This window comes from Pleurodeles waltl, chromosome 12 (assembly GCF_031143425.1).
Source record: "Pleurodeles waltl isolate 20211129_DDA chromosome 12, aPleWal1.hap1.20221129, whole genome shotgun sequence".
Classification (NCBI taxonomy): Eukaryota; Metazoa; Chordata; class Amphibia; order Caudata; family Salamandridae; genus Pleurodeles; species Pleurodeles waltl.
The window spans coordinates 570,949,769-570,964,876 of record NC_090451.1 but is presented as its reverse complement, the minus strand read 5'-3'; positions in this window follow the sequence as shown (position 1 = coordinate 570,964,876).

Here is a 15,108-nt window from a genome sequence, read left to right as displayed (position 1 = left end):
ACGTACCATCAGCCTTAACTTTCACGGCAGCCCATATGTCTGCGTCCGGTTTAACACTCAAGCGGGTTACTGCAGCAACAGTGGCCGTAGCAACTGCTAACTTTGAAGCTTCATCAGTCAATGTATTCCTAGCCACCTGTATTCCAAGGCGCTGATGTCCAAGTGTATGTACAACATGGACATTTGGTAGCATTTCCTTCAGATCCGCTACTTTCCCCCACAGTACTCTGTGTTTAATGGTGTTGCCTTTAGAATCTCTGAACCCATTTTGGTGCCAGCAATGCAGGTAGTAATTGAAGGACTGGACATAATGATACGAATCACAAACAATCAGCATGTACTGTGCAAGATCCGTATGTTCCTGTGCCATCACCAGAGCTTTCAGCTCTGCCAGTTGTGCTGTGCAATCCCCTAGGGTTTGCGTAAATGTATGCTGGAGACAAAATTTATTATCCTCCATGTAGCCACTCACTACTGCGCAAGCTGTGGAGTATTGATGCTTTGTGCCGGTTGTGCAGAGTTATCGGTGTACATGACTCTGATATTGTTCAGTAGGCAATGTATGTGCTGGAACTGGGTATTCTAGTTCGTACTGCAAAAATTCTTGAGTTTGTAACTTTGGGTCAAAAATATAGTCTACATCAGTGGCTGTCAAAGATGTGGCCCATTGTATCCAACATGGATGTAATGCTTTAGCGTTAGGAACACCAGCTTTTGTGACAGCCTCTAGGGCTGGAATAGGAGAAACAACTACAATGCGTTTGCCCTGGGCTAGAGGTCTTTCTTTAATGACAGCCATCTGAACAGCAGTGAGAATTTTCTCAGTGGGAGCAAAGCGTTGTTCTGCTGCGGAGTACAAATGTGATTTGTAAGCAATCAGGACTGTCTCACCCTCATTAAATGTCACATAGGTGAAACCAATGGCACCAGCAATTACACTGATGGCCAAGTGTGTTTTGTTGTCCCTTGTATGCAGAGGTTGTGCTGCAAGCCTGTCTGTCTGCAAGTCTCTGAGACTGCGTGTGTGTTTGAAGTATTAATTATATAAGGGTTTTATGCGGTTTGCATTATCTGGAATGTAAGTTCTGTCAAAATTTAGGAAACCCAATAGAGATTGGAGTTTTTTAATTGTGTTTGGAGGTTGTAATTGTGCGCATTCGTCTAAGAATTGTGGCGCTAGGATCTTTCCGTCACTCAATAGCTCATATCCCAGAAACAGGACTCTGAGAAAGGCTATTTTTGTATTATTTTTTTAAGTTGAATTTGTAGCCAAATTCAGCAAATCCCACAACAATGCTGGCTACCCGTCTTAAATGTTGTAGCAACTCATCGTCCGTAAGGTATATATCTACATAGGACAATGCTTCAGGGTCAATGTCGTGCAAAATTGTAGTCACACGAGCTGCGAACAGTCCTGGGCTGTTCTTGTACCCCTGGGGTAAAGGACAGAATTTTTTCTGGGAGCGTAGTGCGCTAAACTTGTTAAGTCTCTACTCTCAGGCACTATGGGGGTCATTTTGACCTCAGCGGTCTTTTGACAAGACCGCCGAGGGACCGCCGTGCTGAAGACCACCAGTGGTGGCGGTTTTTCCACTCGGCGTATTATGACTGCTGGCAGCCCTCTGTCCTTTTCCAGTTGCTCCACCTCCACCTCCACCGCCACATCAACAGAACACCGCCCACCGAATCACGTTCTGTGATTCGGCATGGCGGTGTTCTGTTGACGGTGTGGTGGCGGCGGAGCAGCCCCCATGGATCCCATCCCCTCCCGGAAGATCAACGGACAAGGTAAGTTGATCGTCCGTTAGGGGAGGGGAGTGGGGGGTGTTGTGTGATGTGTGGGTGCATGGGGGGTGGCAGGGGGGTGGGGGTGTCGGGGACGGACTCAGGGGAGGGGGTGGGGGGTGGCGGAGACCCCTATCAGTGCCAGGGAAGTAATTCCCTGGCACTGATAGTGCTTACCGCCATGGATTTCATGGCGGTTCCAAACCCCATGAAATCCATGGCGGTAAGCCGGGTCATGATACCGCCTGCAGTCTTGTGACAGCCGCCGGGCTGGAGACCCAAGTCTCCAGCCCAGCGGGAGTCTCCACCATGACGGTCTGATCGGAGAAGTGGCGGATGTCATAATTCCAATTTTTTTTATCGCCAGCCTGTTGGCGGTAAGACTGCCACTTCTCCGTCAACCGCCAGGGTCGTAATGACCATCTATATTCTGGCAGAAGAAACCATTGGGAATGTCTAGTGTTGTTTTGTATTTTTTGCGCACTATGTTGTTCATCAGTGCTGTGCAATGTGAGTTTTGTATAGCATATGTAAGTGTATGACTATTTAGGTGTCTGTAGTTTAAGACTATTCGATCTGAATGGTCTGGTTTAGCAACTAGAAATAAAGGATTATTCATTGGGGAGATACAGGGTTCAATTACTCCCTTGTACTCCAGTTGTGTGAGAATTTCTCTCACGGGTGCTTTTGCATCATGTTTTATTGGATATTGAGGTTGAGGTTGGGGTTGATTTTTAATAGGAATTACATGGCAGGGGGAATCTTTGTCCCATCCTACGTGGTTGCGATATAACGTGGATGCCTGCACCAATGCCCAATCGATGGCATAGGATTCAGCAAGTTCCTCCGGAACAAGGGGTGAGAAAGAAGGTTTAATAACCTCTTCACCATACGGGCAGGAACGGACAAATTCAGGTGGCTAATCTTGTTTGGCCAGCAAGATATCATACATATTTACCACGCGATCCCAAAAGATTGTGTCTATTGTGCGTTCAATGTCTCCTTCTAATAGTAGCGTTACTTTATACACCCTATCAGGCGTGGAGACACGCATGTCCGCAGTTTCTACTTGTAGAAAGTCATCAGTTGCTTTCACCTCCAGATGCTCTAGAAGACTCCGGTGAACTATTGTGACCTCTCCCGCGCTGTCTAGCAGCTCTAGTGCCCACTTCCTGTTCTTCAAGAGGACCCTCTTCTTGAGCGGCATGTCGTATTGCAACTGCTGCTCCCTTTTTCTTTTTAAATTGGGGTTTTTTGTTGGGTAGGTTTCTCTTCCTTTTTAACAGAAACCTCCGATGAGCGCTGTGATTCCTGTCTCGGTTTCACGTACTCTTTTCTTTGCTTTGATCGCCCACCTCTCTCACTTCGTTTTTCTGATGAGTCCTGAAAGGAACAAGATTGGTGTGTATCAGCATATTGATATCTATCAGGTGTTTTTATATTATCTCTATTTTGGAGAATATATCTATTCTGTGGGGTCCCCATACGCGGAGATTCCCCCCTTTCCTTTTTAGGAGTTTGTTGTTTTTTATCCCAGCGTTTTTTGTTACCCTCAGGAGCTTGCTTGGACAAATCTTTATTAGATTTACACTGAAATTGAGGTTTAGTTGGTCTGGCCCCTAGACTATCTCGACAAATACTGGAATAGGTCTCTGTGATAATCTTTGGCAGCTGGTGTTCCTGATCCTGTTTTGGAATATCCCAGAGCCGCATGCGCACTGCTATTGCGACCGCTTCCCCTTTAAGGTTACTCAAAATATTTGAGGATACTGTGGCAAAATTGCCCGTTAGTTGCATCCCCAAGTCTAGGGCCAGAGCAGCCCTGTATTCATTTTGAATTTGTTTCAACACTTCCGGCAAGTTGGCAAGTGTCGGTGTACCGTGTGCGGTAGGGTAGTATAGAGCACGGCATACACCGTGCCCCATATATTACAGTTATCCACTGTGGGGACCATCCCAAATAGCAAGCACATTGTTAGAATTCTATGTTTATCCTGAGGTCCCGTATGGCAAAATACTGCTTCCAGTGCATTTATTTTTTGGGCTAACCAAAACGGAGTTTCCTCCCGTTTGGCGGGTACTTTACCCATGATCGAATGTACAGTTGCAGGGTTAATACCTGGCGTCACTGCATGTGGCTGCGCTGGAGCAGTATGTGCTGGGTTTGTAGTCAATGTTTGCATTACAAACTGTACTAATCGTCTGTATGTCGCTGTCAGTTCAGTATTTAAGTGACAAACTCGCTTAATTTGCTATTGCAGGGTGAGGTGTATCAGTGGCCAATAAAGGCCAGGTAGGACCATCATTACTTAGAGGACCTAACCTAACTGGTAAAATCGTGTAGGGTAGGGCACCATCAAGCAAATTATTATGTTCTTGAAAAGATAAAGGTATTTCTAAATATGCATATGCCCTGTGTTGTCCAGGTACATTTGCAAGTGTATAGTGATGAAATGTGTTTGTGTACCCATCAACTGCTGGAAATGTGACCCAAGAATAAAAAAGTTCTGTTCTATAAGCTGGATGGGCGTCCACCACAAAGGTGACTGGACCCCTCCCGGGCCGTTAGGCCGTTTGCTAATAGATGTGCAGTCAGAGGTTGTCTCATACTGACTGCAATTGCTACCTGTTGCAGATTCGCCATACTAGATGATAAATTTGTTCAGAGAAGGCACGCCAAATAGGGATTTTCATTTTATGGTTCAAGCTTGACCAACCTCCAGCGTGAGATAAGGTGTCCTACTTAGCTGAGAAGGAAATCCTCAATACCGCGGACCTCTCCATATGTAGAGTACTGAGGCGTCTTTTTGTATAATGAGACAGAGATACTCAGGAGGACCCGAAAATTAGAGCCTGACCAAACGTTGGTGGCAACATGTCGCGTAGGCTCTCATTATTCTAATGAGACTACTGGATTTTGAGCGGCAGAATCGTCTGCATTCTGGGAGACTGAGTCCGACCCACTACAGGTGACACCTCTCACCCTAATCCGAGTTTTGCTCCGGCTAACTAGCAGTGCTTCATCTCTACCGAAGGGCAGTGATGATTGAGCAGCCGAGCGCATGACATAACTGGTTTCTCAGGGAAGTCGTGGTCACTCAGGTCTTATCCGTTTCTCTCAGTTACATTAGTCTCATATTCACAATGACAAACAGAGCAGGATATGTTTCAATAAGTTTTTAATGAAGTGACTGCATCTTAGATAGCAAAGCATGGGCTGCAATAACCAGGATGATACAGCATGGCAAGATTAAGATTGTGACAAGGAGAGTGAAGCATAGGAATAACGCTACCATATTGTCACTACAGTCAATAGACTAATTCCTACCTAGGCTATAATAGATCACAGCGTGTTAAGCTCTAATTCTGCCCTTCAGGTTCCCCTGGGAAGACATCATCCCCCATACCTGAGCAAAGGCCTGAAGTCTGCAAAAGCAGCTGTAGCGAAGCATTCAGCAATCAGCATACAGTTGTGGTTTTCTGGCTGGAATCTCCCTCTAACGTGTTAGGAACAGGGAAGTGTTTTTATAATAAAACAACTGATGTTCTGAGAAAATGTCCCTGAGGAAGGATGTGTGTTTGTCTACGAATGTCGGAGACTAAACTTATACCAAGTTCACTGGAAACCTATCTTGCTGCAGCCTTGGAAGAACCACAGAGTGAGCAAGAATGTCGTGTTTGAGAACAGAGTGCTGGCCTAGGCAAAAACAGTTGGATAGAGAGAAAATAAAACAAGACGGTAAAAGCGGCTACTGTAACAATAATAAAGCAATAAAAAGCAATAAAGCAAAGCCGAATAAAATATATCTACGTTAAAGTGAACAGCGGCAGGCCTAATATGTTAAAATAACGTGTATAGAGCTATAACTAAAATGGCTACACAACAGGATGCGTTCAAGACTGCCCTGCGAGGTCACTGTATAGGGTTTGGTATCGGTGTGCGGAGGCAACTGGATCGAGAGGTGTCCGTGGTAGAACGGGAGCTACTGCAACATGAGTCAGAAGCAGTCCAGAACCTCAGTGCCTATCTCAATTGATTGCAAGCTGTGCGTGAAACCCATTCAGAGCTCCTTGAGTGATTGTGCCGCATAATTCAGGCAACGCACTGTCAACATGCATGCAGAGGCGTATACAGCTGGTGCTCTGCTGGCCAGAATAATATGTCAGGAGACTTCCCCTAGTTCAGTGTTATCTGTTCGGGCACTGTCAGGCGATTTGTTGTATACACGGGACTCAATCCATGCGGCATTTCACACTCATTATGAATCCCTATATAGCTCTGTCTCTCCTCCCCCTCAAAAGGATATTGATCTGTTCCTTGCAGGACTATTGCTACCCCGGGTCACAGTCGAACAGTGTTCAGAACTGGATGACTCCCCCTCTATTATCCAAGATACGGGAAACCATCCAGTCTCTTGCAAATTGCAAGGCGCCTGGCCCGGATGGGCTACGGACTGAGTTTTATAAGGCATATGTAGCCCAACTGGTGCCTCAACTGCTTGCTCCATATGAGGAATCCTTGGCACTGGGGTGCTTACCTCCTACGCTATGAGAGGCCATGCTAGTCTCCCTCCTTAAGCCACATAAGGGCCCTACTGATGTACACTCCTACAAACCATTGGCGCTGTTGAACACGGATTGAGGAGGCAATGCCATGTGAGGAGATGGCGGAATCCTCCGGTGTACCGACCGCTGGTGGACCTGTTGACAATGGAGCGACATTTAATCATCACCTACAGGCTTGACCGTGGCACAATCCAGGAACTGTGTACTCAGTTGGAGCCTGACCTGATGTCAGCAATCCGCCATCCCACAGGAATCCCCCCTCAAGTGCAGGTGCTGTCAGTGCTCCATTTCCTTGCAAGTGGGTCTTTTCAAACAACAGTGGCCATGGCATCAGGGATGTCCCAGCCTATGTTTTTCAACGTGTTGGCCAGAGTGTTGTCTGCCCTGCTGAAACACATGAGGAGCTACATAGTTTTCCCTTAGGTGGAGGATTTGGCTACTGTTAAAGGTGACTTCTATGCCCTTGGACATATCCCCAACATCAGAAGTGCCATTGTTGAGACCCATGTAGCTCTGGTCCCCCCCACAGGAGTGAACAGGTGTACAGGAACCGGAAGAGTTATCATTCCATGAATGTACAGATGGTATGTTTGGCAGACCAGTACATCTCCCAGGTAAATGCTATGTTCCCTGGCTCTGTGCATGACGCCTACATCCTGCGGAATAGCAGCATCCCTTATGTGATGGGTCAACTCCAGAGGCACCGGGTGTGGCTATTAGGGGACTCTGGTTACCCCAACCTGTCATGGCTACTGACCCCAGTGAGGAATCCCAGGACCAGGGCAGAGGAACGCTACAATGAGGCCCATGGGCGGACTAGGAGGGTGATCGAACACACCTTCGGCCTCCTGAAGGCCAGGTTCATGTGCCTCCATATGACAGGTGGTTCCCTATTCTACTCACCAAGGAAGGTGTGCCAGATCATCATCGCCTGCTGTATGCTTCACAATCTTGCTTTGCAACGCCAGGTGCCTTTTCTGCAGGAGAATGGTCCAGATGACGGCGTTATGGCAGCTGTGGAACCTGTGGACAGTGATGAGGAGGAAGCAGAGGAAGAAGACATTGACAACAGGGACTCAATCATCCAGCAGTATTTCCAGTGACACACAGGTGAGAACACTTTCTTCCCTACTACAAGTACTTTCACACTTCTACCTTTATCCTGTCTGTCAATTTCAAGCAGTATTTGGTAACTGAATTGTACATATCTATTACGGTTTCACAGGTGTGGTTACCAACGTGTGTCATCTGCTTGCATCCTTCATGGACTTGTGATGTGTGACATAGGTATGTTGACATTACATTTGAAAACGCATTTTGTCACTGTCATTGCTAATACACATTTTCTAAATCACAGACTGACTCCAGATTGTTTTGTGCTTCAAGGGTGTTTATTGAAGTGCTAATTATTGGAGTGGGTGGTAAAATGGTGATGGGTGATGGTGGAGGAATGTCCATGGAGCTGGGGCAGTTCCAATATGGATAGGGTTACAAAATGGGACAGTGGGATGACAATCAGGGTGGTCTCATTTCTTTGCGGGGGTCTTGCCATCGTGCTCTGTCCTGTTCCTGGATCTCAGGGACCGCTTGCGGGGTGGTTCTCAGTCTGCAGGGGGTGGGGTGCTGGTGTGGTGGTCCTGTGGTGGGGCGTCCTGTCCACTAGCGCCGGCGGAGGAGGTGGGCAGTTCATCGTCCATGCTAGTCTCGGGGCCCCTTGGAGTGCCACGGTGTCCCTCATGGTGTTCTGTATGTCCTTCAGCACCCCTACGATGGTGCCCAGGGCAGAGCTGATGGTTCTGAGTTCCTCCCTGAACCCCAAATACTGTTCCTCCTGCAGGCGATGGGTCTCCTGAAACTTGGCCAGGATCGTAGCCATCGTCTCCTGGGAGTGGTGGTATGCTCCCATGATGGAGGAGAGGGCCTCGTGGAGAGTGGGTTCCCTTGGCCTTTCCGCCCCCTGTCGCACAGCAGCCCTCCCAGTTCCCCTGTGTTCCTGGGCCTCCGTCCCCTGGACCGTGTGCCCACTACCACTGCCCTCAGGTCCCTGTTGTTGGGGTGGTGGGTTATCCTGGGTTCCCTGTAGTGGTGGACACACATCTGTTTGACGTGTCCTGGGGACGGAGGTATGGGCCCGCTGGTTGGGTGTTGTGCTGGTGTTTCCAGAGGGTGGAAGGTCAGTGTTGGGCTGTGCCTGTGCGAGGGGAACCGACTGTCCCGAGGCCCACGATGGTCCGGGCTGGTCATCTGGATCCAGTTGGCCAGAGCTGCTGTCATCACTGTGGGCCTCTTCTGTGGGTGAGGTAGAGATGTCTGGACCCTCCTGTCTGGTGACGTTAGGTAGTGGTCCTGCAGGGGTGTAAAAGCATGATTACATGATTATTGCATCTGTGTGTGTCATGGTGTGCAATGGGTGGGTGAGCGTGTACCCCAGTGCTAGCATTCCTGTGTGGGGGCTTGTGTGATGTTGGTTGGGGGGGTGTTATGGGTATGTGCAGTGGGCATGCTTTAGTGAGGGGTGACCATGCTTTGTTGTGTCATGCAGGGCTTGGTGTTGGGATGGGTGGTTTGTGTTATTAGTACATTAGTGAGGAGTTGGAGTGATAGGGGAAGGGGTGAGGGTGGGGGTGTGTGATAGCATGCAGGTAGGGTGAGGGATATGATAGTTAAGATTTGACTTACCAGTGTCCATTCCTCCAAAGACTCCTCCGAGGCCCTCAGGATGCATAATGGTCAAGACCTGCTCCTCCCATGTTTTTAGTTGTGGGGGAGGAGTTGGGGGTCCGCCGCCAGTCCGCTGAACCACGATGTTGTGCCTGGAGACCACGGAACGCACCTTCCCCTGTAGGTCGTTCCGCCTCTTCCTGATGTCCTCCTGATTTCTTGGGTACTGTCCCACTGCGTTGACCCTGTCGACTATTCTCGCCATAGCTCCATCTTCCTAGCTATGGAGGTGTGTTGCACCTGTGATCCAAATAGCTGTGGCTCTACCCGTACGATTTCCTCCACCATGACCCTGAGCTCCTCCTCGGAGAACCTGGGGTGTCTCTGCCGTGCCATGGGGTGGTGTAGGTGATGTGTGGGGTGGTGTATGTGGTGATGAGTGTGGTGAGGTGTAGTGGAGTGGGGTGTTTTGTGCGTGGATGTTGTGTGGGTGATGGTGTTGTGTGCCTCTGTGTGGTGGGGTTGTCTACGCTGTGCTCTCTCTCTCTCTCGCCTTCGTCAATAATTTTTGGTCGTAGGGGTTTGTGGGTGATGTGGGTGTGTGTTTTATATTGTGTTGGGTGTGTGGGAGTGGTGTTTGTATGTGTATCAGGTGTGTGTATTTCAAATTGTCCAATGTGGCGGTGTTTTGGAGATGTGTGTGTATTTTGAGCGGGCGGTGTGTACCGCCAATGGAATACCGCAGTTGAAAGATTGCCGCGTGGATTCGTGGGTTGTGATAGCATGGGCTTGTTTCTGTTGGCGTGACGGTGGAGGTTTTGTTTTCGCCAGTTTAACACTGACCTTTGGTGTGGCGGACTTGTGTGGGTGTCTGAATTTCGGCGGATTCCGAGATGTGGGTCGGGTCATAATAGCTGTGGCGGATTTCCACGGCCGTGGCGGTGTATTGGCGGTCTTCTGCACGGCGGTAAGCGGCTTTTACCGCCAATGTTGTAATGACCCCCAAAATGCTTTTGCTTGGCCACACAGATAGGACTTCAAAGTTTGTGCTACCTTTGCGTCACAGACACAACAGCGGCTCATAAATATTCCCCTTTGCACTTTATTTTTGTTGTCCTTTTTATTCCAATATGCACCAAAGCGTCTTAAAGCTATATTTTACTGGGTGGACTTTTAGGTAAGTCAGGCCTGCCCTGTTACATTTACAAATATTGACTGACTTTCGAACTTGCCCTCATGTTGCAAGTTTTTTAATTGTGCTCTTGGAATGACAAACTCAATGATTTTAGTTTGACAATGGTTTTAGCATTGTTGTAGTAAATTCTCAACTGTTGCTTGCTTTTGATGAATAATGGAGCTTTTTATCTATTCGATTCTTGTCTTACTCATCTGGATTTTTATTGTGCTCTAATGCTTTTATTTATTTTTTATTTTTAAAGTTTGATGTAAACCTTTTCATTAAATAAAAGACAATAAGTTTGGAATTGCGAATACCTATTTTAATGCATAATGCAAATGCAAGAGTAAAATGTCACAAAATGCAAACAACTTTTGCTTTTGTATGTAAAACAAGCAGGCACAGTTTTGAAAATTAACTAAAATACTTTGATAGATTGTACAGTATAGCTGTTAAGTGCCTCCAAGTCACGCGTAACACCTCAGTTAGTCTCAACATTTTATTCAACATTGGTTTGTGCGGTACGATTTTGAGACCACATGGTCACAGTACCACTAGCTGCTGTCTGAAAAGTGAGAGGTGTGAAAATATAACCCATGGCTTGCGGTAGCAGTTTAAAAAGCACAGTAAAACACCATGTGTGACCTTTTTTCGGATTTCCTATCCTTCAACTGTAAATGGTATATTTTACTTGGTGGAAACATTTTTTACATCCTGGCACAGAAGGACAGAATAGTTCAGTCATAGCCCTTATTGATTATGCTACAACTAGTTCTGATCTTCAGTAATTTCTGAGTGGGTACCACCTGCCCCCCAACTCCGACACCACTCTGAAGAACGCAGCAGAAAACTGGTTATCAGTTAAGGGGGTCGGAGGTGGCATTTCAAGTGCAGGGTGCAGCCATTGGGCTGTTAATTTGCACACCTTAACTTGCTCTAAAGTAAAGGGAGGCTGTTCAGAAGCCTCACTGTCCAGATTAATGACAGCAGGCAGAGTGCTAGGTCCATTGATATGGTCGCCTGCAAACATCATCCCTCCAATTTTGAGTCTGATGAGACAAGAAAACAAAACTGACGCACTTGAACTAGGCATCCACTGGTTTCAAGCATCAGTCAAAAGTACACCTGTGAGTCTGTCAGCCCAATATGCAGGTGTGCTGTTCGTAATGGCTTTGTAGGTGGGGCGACTGGTTTTGAAGAGTGTGCCGGCTGGCCTACGTGACTGAACTGCAAGTGAATCTGGTATCTTGATTTTTTTTTTTTGGCCCCAGCACACACAAAATCATGTGTACACGCTGCGGCCAATTGCCGAATTTGACATTGAGTCATAGAGAAACACCAAAAGTGTACTCCTGACTGGAGACAAAATTACATCAGTCTCCCTAGCCATGTACAGTGAGTAGAGGTAACAGCCTACCATGTTTTTAGTGATCAATAGCTGGACCAGTCTTCTTACCCGCTTGGGTATATAAATGCAATGCTTAAAGGCCAGCTCTAGTAAAGTCACTCAAGTGTCATAACTAGACCCTGTGCTGACATCCCTCTGTGTATGTAGAGTACATGTGCATATATGGTATCAGGACTCCATACTGTTTGTAAGTGTGTATGTATGCTGTTGTCAGTAGGATACATTTTGGATTGCCCCTGGTCTGACATGGCACAAGATGGAGGCTGTGACACAGACTCCACACCGTGTTAGTGTATTGCCTGCATTTCTGAGGAGAAGAGCAACTCTAGACACAGAAGTATAGAGGGGATGGCAACAGTACTGTCCTTAGTAATTACAAGTTTTTTATAAAAGAATTGTGGATTAGTCCTTCCTGAGCACCACCATTTGGTTAATGTTTAGGGAATTGGGTGAGCCAACAGAGACAGTTGATAGTGAAGGAGAACAGCCAAGACAGCTCCTACTGAGAAGAGGGCATGTCCAACTTGCCAGTGTCAACCACAAAGTAAAGACTGCTCAATTAAGAGACCACTATGGAGAAAGACAAAGATATTCTGTGCTGACTGTATCTTTGTTGCACATCAGAGATTACACCAGCACCCCAGAAGGAGACAGAAGAGCCTTCCACTGTGAGCATTGAAGCAAACTAGGAGGTGTCTCAGTGTCACCACTGATTTGCCGGCTAGATGATGGCAGAAACAAGGAGACTTGGTTTGGGCAAATGAACTCCAGTGATCACAACAGCTTGCTCCATGCCCCATATCTGGCATAGCCGTGATTGGTAATCCATAGAGCACACACCATCAGGTAATTACATACACCCGAGAGTCGTTAGACTGTAAATGTTTGCTTAACAGAGTTTGGTGGGAGGCTTTACTGAACACTGCAAATCCCTCCTAAGAACTGGAAAGTAATTTGCTGTGGACTGACCTATGTGTCATAGAATGCTAGGAAGCTGCTCTCCCTGCACCTTGCTTGCACCTGAGTGTCTGTACTTTCCTTCTGGAAGGAATCCCATAAGGCATCCCTATAAAGTTGCTTACTACATGTGTATGCTGTGATAAAAAAAGACAACATTGGTTCTTGACAACCAGACGGTGACAGAAACCATGCTTTCCTCTCACCTGCCCCTCCTTCTAAAGCTGGAGAAAGAACCACATAAATGTGAGTTTTATTACCCTAGTCTTGCTAAACTGTGACATAAAGCTATTTGTTTCCATCCTGGTGCAGACTCAACTCACTTTGGCCCTAATTTAATTGCAGCCCACCAGTCGGTATTCATCAAAAATAGACAGATAGGCGACAACACAAAGCTAGCAGACAACCTGATGGAAGTGGTGGAATGAAATAAACAACCAATGGTCCTTCTTTCACTGGATTTGGAGAAGGCCTTCCATATAGCTGACCAGCCCTATCTGATGAAAGTCGCAGACAGCACACAAAAAAGCACACAAAAAAGCCCCAAGATGAAGACATTCATACAGACACACTACAAAAATCCATACTCTAAACTCAAAATAAATGGTGAATACTTAGCGAATATCCACATATTGAGAGGAGTGCAACAAGGATGCTGCCTCTGGACCCTGATACTTGTGCTTTCTATTAAGCCTTTTGTCACCAAGGTCTTGCAAAAACAGAATATCAGGATTGTGAGAGTGGGAAACACAGAGCATAAACTTGCATTTTTTGCAGACCACGACCTTTGTTTTGTAACTAACTCGGAGCCATCACTACAAACTTTGAAGAAGGCGCTCGACCAATTTGAGGAATTATCAGGGTTTAAGGTCAACTATATGAATCCCAGAGAGTGTGTATTGCGGATCCCCACAAATCAACTCTCGTCTTCCTAAGATTGGTCAACAATTCACATAAAATACCTAGGTGTTACCCTTCCCACAGAAACATAAAAACATATTTGAATGCAACATCCCACCTGTCTTGCAGTCATAATCATCATCATCAGCAAATCAACTTGATTTCAGACAAAGGCCATTAAAGCCAATATATGTAAAAATACATACAGCTAAAATGGATAAAATGATTTCTTAGTGCACTTCAAAGACATAAAGATGACATACATGCAAATACATCAAAGGTGCCCACAAATAACACATAGATAAAGAGTTAGTAACATGACTCCACATAAGAATCTGGTAAATACTTGAATACAAACATAAGACTATAGTGCACACAATGGAACTGGGGGCATTTAAAATCACTTGTTCATTACTATATTAAAGTGTCAGTGTGATAAACAAAACAAAAAACTGTGGCTTCATAAAATACCAAAGTCAACTCTTCAAAAATTAAAAAAACAATTCATGAGGAACACATTTAAAAAAACTATGAAACAAGCACCTCACAACCAGGTCTGCCATGTCTTCCTACCAGTAAATTAATTATTCTTGAAGGGGTAGACTTCGTTCAAGAAACCCCTAACACCTTGACTACATAAAGCAGAAGCTGGACTGAGGTACACTATCAATGTGGGTACTATCTCAAGCTATAGCACACTTCAGTTCACTAGATGGTTTCCATTTTAACCCAAATCTTGAAATGTGCAAACATAGTTATAAAAGTCACTGATTTTAGTAAGGAGAAAAGAAAAAGCCCTAGAGCAACCCTTTCTTGGTTGCTTATAAAACGGTTCTAGGGGTCTACTCCTCAGAGATCCATAATAAGCAAACAATCAATTTAAAAGGTGATCACTTCCCCACAATAGTCCTAGCCTTTACAACGGAAGAAATATAATGATACAGTGTAACACATATTTGGTCAGTTTGGAGCTGTTGCAAGTACAGCAAGGCTTCCTTACACTGTCTGATTTTGAGAACATTCAGGAGAGGGATTAATATCCGGGATCTCTGCTTGTCATATAGGTCGCAAAGTAGCATCATGTGTAATTGGGAAGTAATAGAATCACATGGACTTGGTGCCAGTTCTTTGGCAGTAAAAGCATTGGAAGGATAGGCCACCAAAAATTGTGCAAGGACAAGCCTAAACCTTACCAGATAAAATCTGTTGTGCCTTGGCACATTCAAAAGATACAGCTCCATGTTAGGGGTTCTACATAGGGGAAAATATGCCACCACCACTTCCTTATCAAGGTCAGTATTCCACCTTTCTTCAACTATGAGGCTTATAAGTTCCCCTTTAACCAATGCTATAGAGTGTGTACTTATAGACCTTGGGTTAGTAAAAAGCTCAGACCTGCTAATAGTACTATGTTTTTTTTGAACATACATGAGCCACTTACTCTTGCGTGCCCCCTCAAGATTTAAGCAGTCAGAAATCAGAGACTGTGTTAACACTGCCCAGACCAAACTGAAAGCCAAAGAAGTATTAGAGCCATCCTCACTATATCTCCCAAAAACTCCAGGCCTAGTTCTTTGTGGGTAATAATGGCACTTATGCTGCCAGGTAGTGATAGAGGTCTTCTCAGGAATGTATTCTTGCTAACCTGAAGAGA